Raw genomic sequence first — 21,384 nt, 5'->3', positions numbered from 1 at the left:
CCTTTATATAGAATATGTCTTGTTTCCGCTTTTTATTCTCTTAGATTAGCAAGCATATGTAAAAATTGGCATCTAGAAATGACATCTAAAAATGACACCTTAACATATATGCTAAAATGGCTTTATTATGACAGATAAGGGAATGTTTTAACAACATTCCAACTACTATCCAATGAAATTGAGCCTATTATACACACCCCTGCCCCATCCAATAGAAACCAAGCCCCTACTGAGATTATACCCAATAGAAACAGCTGAAAAACGGCTTGGAGATGACAGTAAACTCTCTTTCTGATCAGATCATGATGAGAAATAGGGCTAATACAGAAATGTCTACAGCCACACTGCCTTGAATGCACTTGATCTTGGAAGTTAAGCAGGGCCAGGCCTGGTCAGTACCTGGATGGGAGACCGCCTGGGAACACCAGGTGCGGTAGGAATTTTTTTTTTTTTTTTTTTTTAAATATCAGGTATGAAGTCATAACTGAAAAGGCTGGGTTTGTATATATATTTTTCCAAATCTGGAACACTGTATTCTAACATAGGAATTTTTGTATTTTCTCTGAATAAAAATGATCAAATGCAGACAGAGCTTGACAAAATAAGGATACCATCTAAATGTATTATAATGGATTTTTTAATCACAAATTTTTAAACTATAAACTGTATATTTTAAACACACATTTAAGGTCAGTAAAACAGGAAGTGCTTAACAAACACTTCCTGTTCCACAATTTTATGGCCAGCAATCAGTCTGGTATAAAAAGACCACTACTAACACCATAAAACCAGTCTTGATAAAGGTCTCTTTGTGACCGAAACGCGTCGACTGGTAAGCACAATTTCATTTTCTATTGATCTAAAAACAATCTACACCATCATATCTTTCTTTTACAGAAGGATCATCCAGGGATTATAACAAAATATTTGCCAAGAAGATAGAATTTTGGGTTGGAAAACGGCTAGCAAGTACTGACACTGCTATTCAGTATAAAATACTTGGAAAATCACCATAACTATTGCTGTTAGGATTCACAACACTTTAAGGATTATTGTTTTTTCTTAAAGAGACACACTACTTATTATAATTTATTGTTGGATTATTTTTTCTATTAAATTTTCACAGTTGGACTATTTTTTGGACTATTATTTACATTTATATAAGTTACTATTGGAACACACCACAATGTTTTTGTAAATTTTTGGTTTTTCATTTTTCACAATCTTTGTTCTTAATTCCCGTTTTTTGAAGATCAACCTATTTTTTTTTTTTTTTTATAACAAAATATTTGCCAAGAAGATAGAATTTTGGTTTGGAAAAGGCTAGCAAGTACTGACACTGCTATTCAGTATAAAACACTTGGAAAATCACCATAACTATTGCTGTTAGGATTCACAACACTTTAAGGATTATTGTTTTTTCTTAAAGAGACACACTACTTATTATAATTTATTGTTGGATTATTTTTTCTATTAAGTTTTCACTGTTGGACTATTTTTTGGACTATTATTTACATTTATATAAGTTACTATTGGAACACACCACAATGTTTTTGTAAATTTTTGGTTTTTCATTTTTCACAATCTTTGTTCTTAATTCACGTTTTTTGAAGATCAACCTATTTTTTGACCATTAATATCTTTTGTACACTAATTTTTGCACACAACTTTTTTGATACACATTCTTTACATTGGCTTATTGCTGTCACAATATTTTTTACTTGACAATGCGTATGTGGTAAACACACAGTTAAAGGTCTTACTCAGAGCCCTACACATTAGTCACTATTGGCAATATTTAGTATTGCATAGAATCGAGAACATTATTGGTTAGATAATATTATATAACTGACTAATATATTTCACCTATTATGTGTATGTGGTAACCACAAAGTTGAATTTCTGTTGTGAGCCTTATACTTAATTTGGAATTTTTTAGGAATATTTTTTAAGAGCATTGTTTGCACAATTTTAAATGCCATATCTGCTATTTAACTATTTGTTTTAACTATTCATTTAGCTATTATTGCTGTACAAATCTGTGTATGTGTATATGGTAAACACAAAGTTGAATTTCTGTTGTGAGCCTTATACTAAATTTGGAATTTTTAATGAATATTTTTAAGAGCAATGTTTGCACAATTTTAAATGCTATATCCGTTACATAACTATTTGTTTTAACTATTCATTTAGCTATTATTGTTGTATAAATTTGATTGTTTATACATGGATCCATGTTTTTAACTTATTTGTGTACTCAATAAATTGTTTATTGTAATCGTTTGATAATATTGCATTAGGTCCAGACCCAGCCTTCGTATAGTTGGCGCTTTGGTACACCTTATTAGTTTCAATGCCCATACAAATGTTCCTTTAGGGGCAATGGGCAGCATAGGCTTTTTTTAGAGTTAGTTTTTTTTATTTTGGGGGGTTGGTTGGGTGGTGGGTTTTACCTGTAATTTTTTTTACAGGTAAAAGAACTGATTTATTTAGGGCAATGGCCTACAAAAGGCCATTTTAAGGGCTGTTGCTAGTTTATTGTAGGCTAGGGGGTGTTTTTATTTTGGGGGGGCTTTTTATTTTTTATAGGGCTATTAGATTAGGTGTAATTGTTTTTATTTTTGATAATTTTGTGTATTTTTTTTATCTTAGTGTTTTTTATTTTTCATGATTTTAGTGTTAATTATTTTTGGTAAACTTAGATTATTTAAATTTTTCGTAGGATTTGGTTTTTTTTTAGTATTAATATAGATTTTTAATTTTTTTTCGTAGTGTTAGGTTTTTTTACATTTGTAATTTAGATATTTTAATTGTTAGTTTTTTTTATTTTATTAGAATAGTTATGTTAGATTAATTTATAGTTTAATGTTAGGTTTATATTTATTTCACAGGTTAATTTTTATTTATTTAAATAGAGTTATATTGTAATTTTAATTTAAAGTTAGCGGGGAGTTAGGTTTAAGGGTTCATAGTTTAATTTAGTGTTTTGCGATGTGGGGGGCCGACGGTTTAGGGGTTATTAGGTTTATTTAGTGGCGGAGATGTGGGAGGCCGGAGGTTTAGGGTTTAATAACTTTATTTAGTGGTGGTGATGTCGATTAGCGGCAGAATAGAGGTTAATAGCTTTTATTAGTGGCGTTGATGTCGGGGGCAGCAGATTAGGGGTTAAAATCTTTATTATAGTGGTGGCGATGTCGGGTGTCAGCCACTTTGGAATCAGTCCGGGATGCAACCCAACTGCTAGCGTGAATAGAAAGCACACGCTAGCACACTGAGAAATATCCAGGACGTGACCCACTCAGGAAACAGATGAAAAAGATTACAAAAAATAATAGTTGCTCCAGAATGCAGGGAAACCACAAAGGAAAGAACGTCCCTTTAAGCAGGTCAAAGAATATAAAGGAAATGCTCTTATTTGCAGCTTAGAAAAAAGGTCCTTATTAGCAGGCTTGTAACAAAGTTCCCTTTTGCAGCTTTGAAAAAGTAAATGTCCCTTAAAGCAGGCTTATAACAAAACAGAAAGTCAAAGGTCTCCTTTGCAACTTGTAAAAGTAAATGTCCCTTTAAGCAGGTTTATAACAAAACAGAAAGTCAAAGTTCTCCTTTGCAGCTTGTAAAAGAAAATGTCCCTTTAAGCAGGGTTATAACAAAACAGAAAGTCAAAGTTCTCCTTTGCAGTTTGTAAAAGAAAATGTCCCTTTAAGCAGGTTTTATTAATCAAAGAAAAGATTGTGGACTAAGGCAAAAGCAAGGTCAGGCAGGCAGAAGTCGGCATCCAAACATAAGCAAAAAGGGATAAGGCAAAAGGCTTGGTCAGACAGGCAGAAGTCGGTATCCAAATATCAGCAAAAGGGTTAAGGCAAAAGGCTTGGTCAGACAGGCAGAAGTCGGTATCCAAATATCAGCAAAAGGCTTGGTCAGACAGGCAGAAGTCGGTATCCAAATATCAGCAAAAGGGTTAAGGCAACAGGCTTGGTCAGGCAGGCAGAAGTCGGTATCAAGAAAACAGATTTTGACAAGGTACTCACAACTCCAAGGGGAACAAACAAACGGGCCCCGATTCAGATCTCCCGCCGTGGTTTAAAGGCAGGAGCGGCAACGTCATCAGAGGGGTGTGTCGAGAAAGCGTCACGTTGCTAAGCAACGTGACGTCAGTCACACAGAGAAGATCCGGGAGCCGCGGCGACACGGCAATGAACGGACGGAATCATGACAGCACCCCCCTCCTCAAGGACCCCTCCGGGGGACAGGACCAGGCCTATCAGGATGAGTCTTGTGGAAGGTCTTGATCAAAGTAGGAGCATTTACTTGATGAGCCGGTTCCCAAGAACGTTCCGTGACTGGATAACCTTTCCAATGAATGAGATAATACAATTTCTTGCCACGCAACTTGGAATCTAGAATATGGCTGATCTCAAACTCAGGGTGTCCATGCACAAATAACGGTGGAGGTTTAGAAAAAGGCTTAGAATACCTGTTAGTCATCACAGGTTTTAAAAGAGAAACATGGAATACCGGATGGACTTTGAGAGTCTTGGGTAAAGCCACCCGATAAGCAGTGGAACACACCTGACCCAGTATTCGGAAAGGACCCACGTATCGTGGTCCCAATTTGTTAGAAGGTTGTTTCAGGCGAAGAAATCGAGAGGAAATCCAAACTTTATCACCAGGGCGATATTTGGGAGCTTTCTTCCGTCGAAGGTCTGAAAAGAACTTGTAACGTCTAGAAGTTACAGAAAGAACTCGATGTATTTTCTGCCAATGTCGAGTTAATCTTCGGGCTGTAAGATCAGAAGCAGGATTCACTGTGGAGGAAGTATGCAAAGGGAATGTTCTGGGATGATATACGTAAGCTGCATGAAAAGGAGAAGTCTGAAGGGAGGAATTGTACCGGGCATTATGAGCCAATTCAGCCAAAGGAAGGTAAGAAGTCCAGTTAGAGTGATAATGATCCACATAATGTCTAAGATATGTTTCAAGACACTGATTTACTCTTTCAGTCTGGCCATTCGATTGTGGGTGGTGAGAAGTAGAGAGAGATATAGTAGTTCCAAAATGTTTACAAAGTGACCTCCAAAATCGAGAAACAAACTGTACCCCTCTATCTGAAACAATATCTAGAGGAAATCCATGGATTCTTACAATATGTGAAATAAAAAGTTCAGAGAGTCTTTTGGCAGATGGTAATCCTGGTAAGGGTACAAAATGGGCAGTCTTAGTGAACCTGTCGACCACCACCCAGATAGTATTGTTTCCAGCGGACAAGGGAAGGTCGGTAATGAAGTCCATGGATACATGAGTCCAAGGCTGGTGAGGTATAGGCAATGGTTGGAGCAATCCTGAAGGAAGTTGGCGTGGAGTTTTGTTCATGGCACATTGTGTGCATACTGAGACGTAATCCTTCACATCTTGAGAGAGAGTAGGCCACCAGACATGTTGTTTGAGGTTTCGAGTGGTAATACTGATGCCAGGATGTCCAGAAAGGGGACTATCATGAGCCCAAAATAAAATCTTGGAACGAAGGCGTTCAGGAACAAAGAGTAAACCATCGGGAGGTTTACAGGACAAAGGAAGATTCTTTTGAGCAGACTGTAATTCTTGTAACCAGGAAGTTGTTAACTGGGCTATGACTTCATGAGGTTGGAGAATGGTACCAGACTCAGGAACTGGGGTATCTTGAAATTGTCTGGAAAGGGCGTCTGCTTTAACATTTTTTGAACCAGGTATGTAAGACAAATTATAGTGAAACCGGGAGAAGAATAATGACCAGCGTGCTTGCCTGGAATTCAATCGTTTGGCTGTTTGGAGATACAGAAGGTTCTTATGATCAGTGAGTATAGTAAATGGCAAAGAAGTACCTTCCAGCCAATGTCTCCATTCATCCAATGCCATTTTGATGGCAAGCAACTCTTTATTCCCTACGTCATAGTTAAATTCAGAAGGAGTGAATTTTTTAGAGAAGAAAGCAACAGGATGAATCTTTCCAGTCTCTGGTATTCGTTGAGACAGAACAGCTCCAGCAGCAACAGAGGAAGCATCAACTTCCAGGATAAATTGAAACTCAGGATTTGGATGACGGAGAATAGGTGCTGAGGAAAAAGCTTCTTTGAGAGACTCAAAAGCTTCAATAGCCTCAGGAGGCCATTTTTTACAGTTTTGTCCTTTTCTAGTGAGAGAAGTAAGAGGAGAAGTAATAGTAGCAAAATTCTTGATGAACTTCCTGTAGTAGTTGGCGAAGCCTAGAAAACGTTGTAAAGCCTTCAAAGAATCAGGTCTAGGCCAATCCAAAATGGCAGAAAGTTTAGTAGGGTCCATTTCAAATCCAGATGCCGATATTACATAACCCAGAAAGGGTATGGATTTTTGATGGAAAGAACATTTCTCCAGTTTAGCAAACAGATGGAATTCTCTTAAACGTTGAAGTACTTTCTTGACGTGGTGCACATGATCTTGGTGGTTCTGAGAAAAAATTAAGATGTCGTCAAGGTATATGATGACAAAGATATTCAAAAAATCACGAAAGATCTCGTTTACAAAATGTTGAAAAACCGCCGGAGCATTGCATAGCCCGAAGGGCATGACCAAATATTCATAATGCCCAAATCGAGTGTTAAAGGCAGTCTTCCACTCATCTCCTTTGCGTATACGGATCAGATTGTATGCACCACGTAGGTCGAGTTTGGTGAATATGGTGGCTCCCTGAAGATAAGTAAAAAGTTCAGGAATAAGGGGTAGAGGATAACTGTTCTTGATGGTAATCTGATTTAATCCTCGATAATCAATACAGGGTCTTAATCTGCCATCCTTTTTTCCTACAAAAAAGAAACCAGCCCCTACAGGGGAAGAGGAGGGTCGAATAAATCCTCTAGCCAGATTGTCTTTAATATATTCTTCCAAAGCCATGTTTTCTGGTTTAGAAAGTGGATATGTCTTGCCTCGAGGATAGGCAGCCCCGGGAAGGAGATCAATGGGACAATCAAAAGGGCGGTGAGGAGGAAGACGTTCAGCTTCTTTTTTGGAAAAAACATCCACAAAGTCATGATAAGGCATAGGTAAGGAGTCCGGAGTTTCAACTGTGAGAGCAATAGTGAGTGGTAACTTGGTAATCTTTTGAAGACATTTAGTCTGGCATGTAGATCCCCAGGAAGTGAGTTCACCGAAAGTCCAAGAAAAAATGGGATTGTGAATTTGGAGCCAGGGTAATCCCAAGATAATGGGAAATTGCGGAGTGGGGATGACATCAAAACAAATTGTCTCGGAATGAAGTATTCCTACGGTGAGGAGTAAGGGTTGAGTAGAAAACTGAATATATCCAGAACCCAAAGGATCTCCACTGACCGTAGAGACTGAAATGGAATACTCCTTCTTTAGTAAGGGTATAGAATGAGTAGAGACGAATGTAGAGTCAATGAACACTCCTCCAGCACCAGAATCAATTAGAGCTTGGGTATAAATCTTCTTATGTCCAATTAGAAGGGTTACTGGAACAAAGAGTTTCTTGTATAGGGAATGGCAACTGTTTTGGCTTAACTCAGTTCCCTGGACTAGAGTTAAGCCCTGGCTTTTACTGGCCTAGTAGGACAATCCCTTAATAAATGCCCTTTAAGGCCACAGTACAGACATAAGCCAAGAGTCCGTCTTCTCAAGCGTTCAGTCTCAGTTAATTTTATACTTCCCACTTCCATGGGTTCAGCCTGATCAGTAGTAGGAGAGACTGGAGTGACTGGATTAGAAAAACGAGGAGCCAAACGAAAAGGAGTTCGAGTTGAAGACCTCTGTGTTCTATCCTTTTCTTGTTGGCGTTCACGAAACCTGGCGTCGAGACTGATACAGAGATTTATTAAGGCTTCTAAGGACTCTGGAAGTTCACGATACACCAATTCATCCTTGAGACGCTCAGAAAGTCCTTTACGGAAAGCGGCTCTGAGTGCTCCCTGATTCCAAGTGGTTTCAGAGGCAAGGGTGCGGAACTCAATAGCGTATTGAGAGACTGGTTGATTACCTTGACGTAAATCCAGGAGAGTGGCTTCAGCAGCGGATGACCTTCCAGGTTTATCGAATACATTTGAGAACATAGATAGAAATGTATCAACATCCAAAAGTATAGGATCATTCTTTTCTAGCAAAGGTGATACCCAAGCCAAGGCTTTTCCTTTCATTAAGGAAATAAGAAATGTGATTCTAGAAGAGGGAGTAGCAAAAAGAGTAGGGCTATTTCGGAAATGAAGACGGCATTGATTCAGAAAGCCTCTACATTCTTCAGGATTCCCATCATATTTATCCGGAAGAGGTATCCTGGGACTTAGTTGTACCTGAGACTGATTGTTAGGAATCGAAGGAGGTAATGCCTCAATAGGATTAGGATTGGGATTAGGATTGGGAGGTGCGGTAGCAACCAAATTTTGTAATAGAGCAGTTATTTGATCAAGTTTAGTGTCCAGAGACTGCAAGTGAGTGGCATGAGATCCCAAAAGCTGTCCCTGGTGAGCCACGGCCATGGATAATTCAGTGGGGTCCATTTTTATGGCCCGTTTGTAATGTCAGCCGCTTTGGAATCAGTCCGGGATGCAACCCAACTGCTAGCGTGAATAGAAAGCACACGCTAGCACACTGAGAAATATCCAGGACGTGACCCACTCAGGAAACAGATGAAAAAGATTACAAAAAATAATAGTTGCTCCAGAATGCAGGGAAACCACAAAGGAAAGAACGTCACTTTAAGCAGGTCAAAGAATATAAAGGAAATGCTCTTATTTGCAGCTTAGAAAAAAGGTCCTTATTAGCAGGCTTGTAACAAAGTTCCCTTTTGCAGCTTTGAAAAAGTAAATGTCCCTTTAAGCAGGCTTATAACAAAACAGAAAGTCAAAGGTCTCCTTTGCAACTTGTAAAAGTAAATGTCCCTTTAAGCAGGTTTATAACAAAACAGAAAGTCAAAGTTCTCCTTTGCAGCTTGTAAAAGAAAATGTCCCTTTAAGCAGGGTTATAACAAAACAGAAAGTCAAAGTTCTCCTTTGCAGTTTGTAAAAGAAAATGTCCCTTTAAGCAGGTTTTATTAATCAAAGAAAAGATTGTGGACTAAGGCAAAAGCAAGGTCAGGCAGGCAGAAGTCGGCATCCAAACATAAGCAAAAAGGGATAAGGCAAAAGGCTTGGTCAGACAGGCAGAAGTCGGTATCCAAATATCAGCAAAAGGGTTAAGGCAAAAGGCTTGGTCAGACAGGCAGAAGTCGGTATCCAAATATCAGCAAAAGGGTTAAGGCAAAAGGCTTGGTCAGACAGGCAGAAGTCGGTATCCAAATATCAGCAAAAGGGTTAAGGCAACAGGCTTGGTCAGGCAGGCAGAAGTCGGTATCAAGAAAACAGATTTTGACAAGGTACTCACAACTCCAAGGGGAACAAACAAACGGGCCCCGATTCAGATCTCCCGCCGTGGTTTAAAGGCAGGAGCGGCAACGTCATCAGAGGGGTGTGTCGAGAAAGCGTCACGTTGCTAAGCAACGTGACGTCAGTCACACAGAGAAGATCCGGGAGCCGCGGCGACACGGCAATGAACGGACGGAATCATGACATCGGGGAGCGGCTGAATAGGGGTTAATAACTTTATTATAGTGTTGGCGATGTCGGGAGCAGCGGAATAGGGGTTAATAACCTTATTATAGTGTTGGCGATGTCGGGAGCGGTGGAATAGGGGTTAATAACTTTTATTAGTGTCGGCGATGTTGGGGGCGGCAGATTAGGGGTTGATATCTTTATTATAGTGGCGGCAATGTCGGGGCAGCAGTTTAAATATAACTTTCTTTTCCCCATAGATTGCGTTACGGCGATCACCATTCCGCACTTCAGGTTTTAGGTTTTTTTCTAACACTCTCTCCCCTTTGATATCTATGGGGACAGGATGCACGAGCACATCAAAGCAGCACTTGTATTTTGTGCGGTATGGAGCTTAATGCCACCATATCGCACGCACCAGGAGGTTTTTCAGAAACTCGTAATGGCAGCGCTATGGAGGGTGAAATAACGCAACTTTTGTTGCGTTCACTTCGCACCCTGTTTAGCGCAAAACTCGTAATCTAGGTGATAGTGTAGTTAATGCAAAGCTCCATATAAAGGTCTCTACAGAAGGGATGTGCCTGAGAACACCCCATTAGTTGGCACTATTCACCCAGGAAGTGCTTCCTCTGCAGCTATAGGTACATAGGGATCATGTGCTAGTAATTAGGGCATCTTTTCACAAGGTCTTTTCATGTGATCCCCTTGCTGGATGTAGCATTCTCAGTGTTCAGGATTAAGAAGATTATTTAAGACCACAAATAAAAGATGTTCCTTGTGCTGGCAGTGATAAGTTGCAGCCTGAGAATGAAGACAAGAGCTGGAAATCTGGAAGCAGATTTGTGAGAACAAGAGAGCAATCAGCAAATGATTGTACTAAAGAGCTACCATAACCACTCATTCATTTGTTACACTGGCAGAGACAGAGGGTTGGTACTCAGTGCCAAAGTCACACTGTATCCTACAGGAACTGACACACCAGGTGCCATCTCCGCACAATGGCACAGCAGCATTTAGCCAGCTATGTCACTGTAGTGTTGTTCTATAACATGTGTCCTTTTGTTAATAACATCTGCACTATTTATTTGTAAATAAATATTTCAGTGCCTCCCCCGGACACACTTACTGCCATGAGATAGATGAGGTAAAGATTAATAAGCTGTAAGACAAATGCAATATGTGACTATGGATGGTGCTCTTTTCTATTTAGTCAGAAAACCAGCCTCACTTAGATAAATGATGCCAACTGGTTCCACAAGTAGCATGATCATCATGTGTCCATCAGTAAAAGGGCTCTGTACAATACCCACATTAACAATTACTGAGAAGCTGTGGTGTAATTACTGTAAAGACAAACTGTGCCCCAAATCATCCCAGTGAGTGTTGAAAGGGGGCTAACAGACAGAAGATGTTTAACCCCTTAATGACCGGACCATTTTTCAATTTTCTTACCCTTAATGACAATGGCTATTTTTACATTTCTGTGGTGTTTGTGTTCAGCTGTAATTTTCCTCTTACTCATTTACTGTACCCACACATATTATATACCGTTTTTCTCGCCATTAAATGGACTTTCTAAATATACCATTATTTTCATTATATCTTATAATTTACTATAAATTTTTTTATAAAATATGAGGAAAAAATGGAAAAAACACACTTTTTCTAACTTTGACCCCCAAAATCTGTTACACATCTACAACCACTAAAAAACACCCATGCTAAATAGTTTCTAAATTTTGTCCTGAGTTTAGAAATACCCAATGTTTACATGTTCTTTGCTTTTTTTGTAAGTTATAGGGCCATAAATACAAGTAGCACTTCGCTATTTCCAAACCACTTTTTTTTCAAAATTAGCGCTAGTTACATTGGAACACTGATATCTGTAAGGAATACCTGAATATCCATTGACATGTATATATTTTTTTTTTAGAAGACATCCCAAAGTATTGATCTAGGCCCATTTTGGTATATTTCATGCCACCGTTTCACCGCCAAATGCGATCAAATTAAAAAAATGTTCACTTTTTCACACATTTTGTCACAAACTTTAGGTTTCCCACTGAAATTATTTACAAACAGCTTCTGCAATTATGGCACAAATGGTTGTAAATGCTTCTCTGGGATCCCCTTTGTTTAGAAATAGCAGACTTATATGGCTTTGGGGTTGCTTTTTTGTAATTAGAAGGCTGCTAAATGCCCCTGCGCAAAATACGTGTATTATGCCCAGCAGTGAAGGGGTTAATTAGGGAGCATGTAGGGAGCTTCTAGGGTTAATTTTAGCTTTAGTTTAGTGTAGTAGACAACTCCAAGTATTGATCTAGGCCAATTTTGGTATATTTCATGCCACCATTTCACCGCCAAATGCGAGCAAATAAAAAAAACCTTTAAATTTTTCACAATTTTAGGTTTCTCACTGAAATTATTTACAAACAGTTTGTGCAATTATGGCACAAATGGTTGTAAAAGCTTCTCTGGGATCCCCTTTGTTCAGAAATAGCAGACATATATGGCTTTGGCGTTGCTTTTTGTTAATTAGAAGGCCGCTAAATGCTGCTGCGCACAACACGTGAATTATGCCCAGCAGTGAAGGAGTTAATTAGGTAGCTTGTAGGGCGCTGGCAGGGTTAATTTTAGCTTTAGTGTAGAGATCAGCCTCCCACCTGACACATCCCACCCCCTGATCCCTCCCAAACAGCTCTCTTCCCTCCCCCACCCCACAATTGTCCCCGCCATCTTAAGTACTGGCAGAAAGTCTGCCAGTACTAAATAAAAGGAGTTTTTTTTATTTTATTTTTTTAAAAAATGTATTCTGCTGTAATGGAGCCCTGCCTTAGCCCCCAACCTCCCTGATCCCCCACCAAACAGCTCTATAACCCTCCCTGCTACTTAATTGCCGCCATCTTGGGTACTGGCAACCTGCTACCCAATTTGCCCCCAAAAATATTTATAAATTTTGCCCCCAAAAATATTTATAAACTTTTCTGTAGTGTAGCAGCCCCCCCCTCAATACCCCCAACCCCCCCCCCAGATCCTTTTATATATATATTTTTTTTTTTTTTATGTTTTGAACTTTTTTTTTTTCATTGGTGTCAGTGGCTAGAATGCGCGCGCGCGCCCCACGTGCACGCGCGCGCGCCCACGTACACGCGCGCGCCCGCACGCTGCCGGCTCTTTGCTTCCCCCCGGAACACTCTGCACCATTGATACCGGTGCAGAGAGGGCCACAGAGTGGCTCTCTCTGCATCGGAGGCTTGTTAAAAGGTATTGCAGGATGCCTCCATATCGAGGCATCACTGCAATACCCTGAGAGCTGCTGGAAGCAATTGCGATCGCTTCCAGCACTCTCTTAAACAACTGACGTACCAGGTACGTCCATTGTCACTAACTGCTAGTTTTTGCAGGACGTACCTGGTACGTCAGTTGTCATTAAGGGGTTAAATACAATCTCAAGAGGAGAAAGAGCAGACAAAACCCTATCCTAAGCAATGCACACAGCATAACAAATATTTCCAGCAGTCCATCATCTCTAGGCGCAATTAGGTTAAAAAAGCTTGGGGGCTGGGAGTATTTATGAAAGCAAATATTATTTACAAGGGATTCTTTTAATAAATCAAAGAAAGTAAGGTTATATACCGTAGTTGTATTTACTTTAACATGTCATTACAGTCCGTTAGGATTGGTTCAACAAATATACTAATAACACATATAAGTCCAGAAAGAAACCCCTTGCATAGGAGAAAGACTTGCTCGTTATCCAAGAAGGTATAATGTTGGAGACAATGTTGTTTTTTAACTTACGCCTCTATTCTGGGAGTCCTTCCCAAACTGCAGCCTTAGCTTGCTTGGCGTTCACTTTAAAAGTAATAAATATCCATTAGTTACTTATAACATACTACGCCTCTTAAATCAAAACACTGGATTCAGCAAATATTGTTAACCCCTCGGCGGGCCCAGAAAACATACCTCTTTATACCATTTGCCTTCAATAGAATTGCTGAAACGGAGATACCTGTGTCTGAGGTTATACGTTGCACTCACTGTGCTCTCTGTCATCTGCTTCCTCGCTCTCTCTTACAGGTCCGGCACTCCCGATATCCTCCCAGCAAGTAAGTGTCTGCAGTCAATGTTGATAACGTATTCCGAGGGGTGTGTGTTTGTGGATCAATCCTATTGCGGCAGTGACTAACACAGAAAGTGAGCGTGGTGAAGCCGGTTAAATAAATATCACAAAGATATGAAGGAAAATTCACCACTGCTCATTCTGTAAAAATTCAACTTTATTATAAATCAGTTAAAAATATATAGGACAGCAAGCAACCATACAATGAGTAGCATAGAGGAGCGTAGCAAAAAGGGCTTACGCATTTCGGCAAACTGCCGTAATCATAGCCTAATTAGATGCCATCACCCCTGTGTTTAAAAAGACCTAAGAGGTCAAAATGATTGGATAATCATAAGCTCCTCCCCTTTCTATCGTTCATGCCCTTAGAGATATAGTACCAATACAAGGACTGTCTATACAATTTTAGAACTGGCTGATAACATAGATAAATATTATTTGTAATTGAGAACAACAATCCTCAATGTCAGTGTGAGTCACTTCAGTTGAAATACATGCAAATGCCTGACTAAACACACCTATAGCTATACAGATTAACCTATATCAAGGGGAAACATAGTATATACAAATATGCGATGATATGATTAGGATATGCTAAAGGAAGCGTAATAAATGTAGAACCCTGTATATAGGGACAGTACCCTGTATCTTCGGTGTATAAATGGGGTTTAGTGGAGGCTAGTATGTGCACCTGGGCTGAAGAAAATTAAAATATATTATTCAATATAAATATGTATAATACTAAACTGTAGAGATCTAGAAAATCGGGAGGTATGTAACTGGAAGAGGTGAAGGGCAAGGAGATTGGGAAGGGGGGAGATTTTATGTCAACCGAGGTCATCTATATGCTGAGATGCCAAACTTGTGGAGTTCAATATATAGAACTCACCTCGAGGGACATAAAATCACATATGAGGGAACACCTGTCTACAATCTCACAAGGAAGATCCACTACACCATTAGTATGACACTTTGTAGTAAGACATCAGGGAGAAATACACACACTAAGGTGGTGAGCAATAGAAAAAGTTAAGTTGCCCAAGAGAGGGGGAGATAAGGAAAAATTGCTAGCCAAATGGGAGGCCTACTGGATATACAGGCTTAGAACCAGGCATTCACAGGGCCTCAACTCCAGATATGACCTAATACATTATTGGGAGTAGCTTTGTATACTTGTACGGGTTTTAGGTAGTTATCTTAGTGTTGGCCAGAAATATATTTTTTGGTTTCCAAGAATACCCCTGTTCCACCATCTCCACAAGGTTCATAAATCCTTAAGCAATATACAAGGTTGCCCAATAGTAAGTGGAATGGGGTCATTGTTTGAGCATTTGTCCCAATGGCTCGACTCCATGTTACAACCCTTTGTAATTTCTATGCCCTCATACATAAAAGACACCAAACACGTGTTGAATTTGATGCAAAGCATTAAATGGGAAAACAATATATTTTTCTCAAATATATTTGAGAAAAATATATTTGCAGTATATTCCCATTAATATGTTTCATTTTTTAGTACACCTGGGTTACTAGGAACAGGAAATTGTTCAACCATGACTACCTGTTTAACAAGGGTATAAATATGAGATAACACATAGGCCAAATTCCCTTAGTCATTTATCACAATGGGTAAGACCAAGGAACATAGCTGTGATCTGCAACAAAAGGTTGTTGAGCTTCACAAAATGGGAAGTTGCTAAAAAAAATACACGCGCTACCCGATGCGTGCAAAACGCCTGTTTAGTGGAGTTTACTTGCGAGTGGGAGCATAAAATACTGCTACACTTGTAATCTAGCCCTTAATTGGGCTGAGCTTGAAGGGCAATTAACCTCATTATGTTAACACTGTATATAAATACAAAGGCTTCCTTATTGTATCTCTTCAATAACAATTGCAAATTAACATTTGGCACATATCTCTCCTACCCGCCCTTATTTGGGAATATGATTTCTACTTATTTTCACAAGCTATATTATAAGTTCGTCTTTTTACACTTGTCGGGTTAGCAATAAGCAAAAACAGTTTACTTTCAACTTGTAATACGAGCACAACCCGACACCCACAAAAAGCTTACTTCTATAGCAGTTAACGTTCGAGCGGGAGTTTACCATGCTCAGAAGAAGCAACTCAACTTGCCAACATGTCAGGCCTTATCTCCCTGAGGGTAGGGGCTAGGGATGGGCGAATGTTTCGCAACATTCGAAAAACGTCACAAACTTTAACACGTTCGTTCGTTCAAATCGAATTTCGAATGTTTACATAACATTCTAACATTCGATTTTCAAATGTTCGGTTTCGAATTTTACGATTACATTCGAAAATATTCTTTTCGAAAAATTCGAATTTAGATTGTAATAGTATTTCTAATGCTTTTTCTTTAAATGTAATATTCGAATTATGCAATATTCGAATTTGAAAAATTCGAATTTAGATTGTAATAGTATTTCTAATGCTTTTTCTTTTAAATGTAATATTCGAATTATGCAATACGTGTATTCGAATTCGAAAAATTCGAATTTAGATTGTAATAGTATTTCTAATGCTTTTTCTTTAAATGTAATATTCGAATTATGCAATATTCGAATTCGAAAAATTCTAATTTATATTCGAATTCGAAAAATTCTAATTTATATGTTTGTAATAGTATTTCTAATGCTTTCTTTAAATGTAATATTCGAATTATGCAATATTCTATATGGAAACATTCAAAATTATATATTTGTATCTATTATGTATCAATTTACTAGATTCCCGCCCTGCCACATGAACTATTGAACTTCTGAATAGTATTTGTTAAATAGAATGTTAAATTCGAAATTTCGAATGTGGACATTCGATATAATTATAAACATTCGAATTCGAAAGTGACATTCGAAAACTGTAAATAACATTCGATTTTCGAATTTTTAAGAATATTCGTTCTTATCGACATTCAGATTTAGAATTCGAATTTCGGTAATAACATTCGTTCTACATTCGAAATTCGAAAATTTACACATTCGCCCATCCCTAGTAGGGGCTACACTGAGAATAACTCATTTTGCAAGAAAACAAATAGATTGTTTGGTGTTTATTACACAATCTGTTTTTGCTTACTTTGGAATGCAATTATGGGCTACTGTGGAAGGCGATTATGGGGTAGATTACAATTGGAGCGCTATTTAGCTATTTCTCTCACACGCAAACACAGCTGGATGTAAATTTTAATGCGGGCAGGTTAGTGCACGTATTACAAGTTGAAAGTACATTTTTGCCCGCAAGCAAATCCTGACTTCAGTATATTGTGACCACGTTAACTTCTTCATCCCATAGACTTCAATAGAGAATGCCTTAAAAAAACTAAAAATTATTGCATGTGTTCTAACCTGACACTGAGTTAGACCTACAGTGTTAAACCCGAAGGTAGGTTTAAATATTTATCATTTCAATGTTCTTCACATAAAAGAAAATGTTCTTTTTTTTTTTAAAATATATATTTTTAAATATATAACTGATTATTTTTTTTGTAAAATATATTTATGCCTATATATCTATATGAATATATACAAGTAAAAATATACAGTCATGGCCAAAAATATTGGCACCCCTGCATTTCTTTCAGATAATGCTCCACTTCGCCCAGAAAATTGTCTTGTTTATTTCTTTTGTTTGTATTGGTATGACACAAAAAAGTGGAGAAAAAAGCCAAATCTGACACATTCCATGGAAAACATGTAAGAAATAATTGCATTCCAAGTTTGTGATGCTCCTGTAATTTGTAATTAAACTCACCTGTATCAATTAACAGGTGCTGACAATATAGAAATCACACCGGTAGCCAGTGCACTGTGCGCAACATTGTCAAGAATTTACAGAGTTGAGTCACGACAGTCTGACTAGAAAGTTTGCACATATATAGCGCTTTCTGTGTCCCCTTGGGTTTTATACATTTTTTATCACGGGGTGAAAAACTTTATCTGTAGTTAAAATATAACTTTTAATGCATAAATTAAAAACAGATGTGTGAAATTAAAAAATATAAGAGAAATTCTGGAAATGCAATATCATAATGCTATTATAGCATTCTAGTTGATCTGGTAATACCTATAACTTACTATGTTCAAGTGTGTATGTTTGGCATATAAGAACTAATACACCTGTTGTAGCATGGCTGTCAGTACTGGACCCATTGAAGTTAAAGTGTCACAGTGTAATGGAGTAACAGCAACCACTAGGGTACTTTATACAGGGTATTTGATCATTTCATGTGAGCACAAGTAACTGATATCTAAATGGTTCTTGATTTATCTGTTTCACCACTAGAATATAATATCAACCAGTATTTGTATGACTTGTTTAGTTGAAATGGATTGTCAAATACCCTGTATAAAGTACCCTAGAGGTTGCTGTTACTCCATTACACTGTTAAACGAATTTGAGAATGCTTACAGGAAATACCAAAAAGAACTGGACAAATATAATTGGAAAAATAGAACAAACAGCCAATCCTAGATCTCAGAGGAGAGTTAATATTGTTGAAATGGATGTTTCAGACACTGATAATGAAGAGCAAGGGAGCACTGAAATACAAAGAACATCTGAGCCCTCCACCTCATTGGAGTCTGTTATAGTAGAGAGCAGGAAAAGAAAGGCTTTTTTAGAGGCAGATGCAAGCACAGATTCAGAACCACCAGGAGAGGTGGTTAGAAAAAAACAAAAGACAGACAAGGAACAAGAAAAACAACAAAGACAAGTCACAAACAATGAAACCTTACAAAAAAAAATCCCAGTCCATTCTCTCAAATTAGGATGAAGAATTAAGGATTATAAACCTATCAGGTAGAATTTTAACTAAACATCACATAAGTTTATTATCTAAAGGTTAATCATTTTGCCCTAACTCACTGATAGACAAATTCGAAACAATCAAAGATATACTACTGTTCCTTTGAAAACTACTCTTAAAAAAAACACTTTTCCAGCAAAGAACCAAGTAATAGTTCTACAGTTTGGTCAGAGGAGAAATTAGAATCACTACAAATCTTAGAAGATCTCCTAAGTGAACAAGAACCCTCTGAAATACCTGATTGGCGCAAGGCACTAAATATGAAATCTAAATTTGTCCCTATAAGCAGTACCAGCTCAAATATTGATGTATTTAACCAAATAGTATGTAACACTGTTAATGAATTAGACATTCAATCAACATCTAAAAATCTAGCAAGAAACGAAAGGGAAGCACTTAAGAATATGGAATCCGGGGATGATGTCATCATCAGAAACGCGGGAAAAGGAGGAAACATAGGGATCTGGCCTCTAGACATGTATCTAAAAGAAGCAATTTCTCAGCTAAAAAAATAAAACCTGCTATAAAGAACTATGGAGCAATCCAGTTTTAGAATTCCACGAACAGTATGTCGAACTAATCGACCTAACCAGAAAAATAGCCTTGTTACTATGAAAGAAAAGAAGTTTCTCAATGTGTCACATCTAAAAACTGCAACATTTTACTTAATTCCCAAAGTTCACAAGAACAGTAAATAACCTCCAGGTCGACTAATTGTGTCAGGTAACGAAAATCTAATCTAATATATTGAGTTAAGACTAAGACAATTCTTAATCCAACTTCCATCTTATGTAAGAGACACAATGGAGGTCCTGCAGTTAATTTAAGATATCAACATCCCTAAAACCACTTGGCCTGTAACAGCAGAGCAGATGTGGAATCATTATACACGAGTATTAACCACAATATGGGATTAAATGCAGTCAAACATTTATTAGACATGTCTACTGAGGAAAGTCCAGAACATAACAAGTTTCTGATAGATTTACTTAAGTTCTTTTTTACCAAAAATGATTTTATATTCAACAACAAAGTACAGTGATATGTACTGCCTGTGCACCCACCTACACCAATCTATTTCTAGGATGGTGGGAACAAAAAACAGTTTTCTCTGACAAAAATGACCAATATACTAACAATATTCCTTTATGAATCAGGTATATCAATGAATTCCTGTTCCTATAGGAAGGTACAGAGGAGGAACTGAATATCTTTCTAAGCAAACTAAACAAGAACAATCTGAACATCATGTTGACCTATTACAAGAGTTTAACTAACATTTAATTTCTTGATTTACAAATCCATACAGAGCATGATGGATCACTGAGTACAGACTTATTTAGAAAGGAAACAGCTACCAACGTACTTCACTCGACCAATGCCCATTAACCTAACACCACCAAATCACTGCCAATAGGTGAATTTTTAAGATTAAAATGAAACTGCTCAGATGAAACAGTTTTTAGAAAGAGAGCACTGGAACTTGAGAACAGGTTACGCCTAAGAGGATACAGCAGAAGATCTATTCTTAAAGCCAAAAGAAGAGCTATAACAACCAAAAGAACTGAACTACTTACAGTCAAAAACAAAAGCCCTGATAACAAGACCTGATTGGTATTAACTTACAACCAACAAGCCAAACAAATTGTGAATATAATCCAACAAAATTGGCATATATTACAAGCAGACCCCCTACTGAGAGACCTGATTGGGGAGAGAATGGAAATCAGCGAGAAATTTCAAACAGATCCTGAGCCCAAGTCACTATACCAATAAGACCAAAAAATCAAGATCAGTGGAACAAGGATCTTTTACATGTGGAAATTGTTCCTAATGCAGCCATATGATAAAGAAAAAAAATGATCACTGACAGATTTAGAAAACACCACCAAGTTAAAACATATATCAACTGTAATACCACAGGGGTCATTTATGCCCTTCAATGTGCATGTACCTATATTGGTATGACAACAAGGAAATTACATACTGGGGTCATGGAACATCCATGGAATATCCACAATGCTCCCAAAGATCTTTCCAATAACAAAAAAATTACATCCGTAGCTTCTCATTTTTGCAAACACCACCAATCCAAAATATCTGAACTGAAATGTTATAGTGTACAAAAAGTGTCACTGGGATTAAGAGGAGGGGGACCTGGAGAATGCTTTATTGAAAGCTGAAACAAGGTGGATATACCTAATGGACAGTGTACAACCTAAGGGTCTAAACGAACAAAATAACTATTTCATGTTCATATAAGAACAATAAAGGAATAGAAATTACCAGAAATAAATCCTATGCAATATTCATTTGATGTCCATCTTTTTTGACAACTTTGTAATTATGTAAAATAGTCCAAGAGAAAAACCAATTCATGGGACATGATTATTGCAGAGGGCAAAATCAGCCCATACCACGTTGCAAGTATTTTTAAAAATTAATTGGAACTTCAAAAGAAAATCTTAAAATTAAATTAATCACACAACATATCTTTCATAGATATCACTGTTTACCAGCAGTAAACACATTAGTAATTTAATAGTGAACACAACCTTGATTATAATTATCAATAATAATTTCCCCCATTATTATTTTTATCCTTAGATTAATTTACAAGAAAGCCAACACTGAGCATCACCATCACTAGGTGACATTGATGAATATGTGTCAATTAACTGAATCATCACATCGTATTTCTTGTCAATTCACAATCACACACATATTGTATAGCCAGTTTGATTATTCTAAGAATAATTTTCTTACACCATGAAACCCATTTGCAATAGGACACTCTTTATTCAATCGAAGTATATTTCTAACATACTATTTATACAGACTGGTATTTCTATTAATAAATCAGGCAGCAAGAAATTAGATTAACGAC

At 37.6% G+C, this 21,384-nt stretch overlaps 1 pseudogene; it reads left to right on the top strand.

Moving 5' to 3' along the window:
• Nucleotides 1-331: 331 nt before the first annotated feature.
• On the top strand, nucleotides 332-440 carry LOC128651100 (uncharacterized; annotated as a pseudogene).
• Nucleotides 441-21,384: the final 20,944 nt, after the last annotated feature.

Source organism: Bombina bombina, chromosome 2, assembly GCF_027579735.1.
Source record: "Bombina bombina isolate aBomBom1 chromosome 2, aBomBom1.pri, whole genome shotgun sequence".
Lineage (NCBI taxonomy): Eukaryota > Metazoa > Chordata > Amphibia > Anura > Bombinatoridae > Bombina > Bombina bombina.
The sequence above is the reverse complement of the archived record's forward strand: the minus strand, read 5'-3'. Positions and strand labels throughout refer to the sequence as shown.